At 37.0% G+C, this 625-nt stretch overlaps 1 non-coding gene across 1 annotated transcript; it reads left to right on the top strand.

Moving 5' to 3' along the window:
- The first annotated feature begins 373 nt into the window (after positions 1-373).
- LOC113345976 lies at positions 374-477 on the top strand. Its single transcript, XR_003358345.1, has one exon. It is a non-coding gene; the product is annotated as a small nucleolar RNA R71 (small nucleolar RNA).
- The last annotated feature ends 148 nt before the right edge of the window (positions 478-625 follow it).

Genomic DNA, 625 nt, shown 5'->3' on the forward strand with positions numbered 1-625 from the left:
AGAGAAGCCTAATGTATTTGAACCCAAAGGTTCCATAACATTTTCAGTATAGACATGTTCTTCTAACATAACATCATAATCATCATCATCATCATGATAGGGATTTTGCAATCTAGGATAATTTTCAATCCTATGGTCGGAGCTATTACAAGAATAAAACTCTAATTCATGGGGGTGACTCATATCATGTGGTGTTGTTCCTGTTTCCCTAACGGATTCCCATTGATGGGTTTTCTCTGCAATCTCGGCTAAAAAATTCCATGCATCATCCACAGATTTATCAAGAAATTCACCATTACACATACACTCAACCATGGCTCGAGATTTAAAGTCTAGTCCCTCATAGAGGATAGCGACAAGTCTCCACTTCTCAAATCCATGGTGTGGACATTCGCTCAACAAATCATTAAAACGTTCAAAATAGTCAAAAACAGTTTCCTCATCCAACTGGACAAAACAATTGATATTTTGACGAATAGCGATGGTCCTATGATGTGGAAAAAATCTTTGGAAAAATTGATTAGTGAGTTGTTCCCAAGTGGTGATTGATTGTGGTCTCAAACCGTAAAACCATGTTTTGGCCCTTTCCTTTAAAGAAAATGTAAACAAACGCAATTTCAGAGAG

Source organism: Papaver somniferum, unplaced genomic scaffold (genome assembly GCF_003573695.1).
Source record: "Papaver somniferum cultivar HN1 unplaced genomic scaffold, ASM357369v1 unplaced-scaffold_84, whole genome shotgun sequence".
Classification (NCBI taxonomy): Eukaryota; Viridiplantae; Streptophyta; class Magnoliopsida; order Ranunculales; family Papaveraceae; genus Papaver; species Papaver somniferum.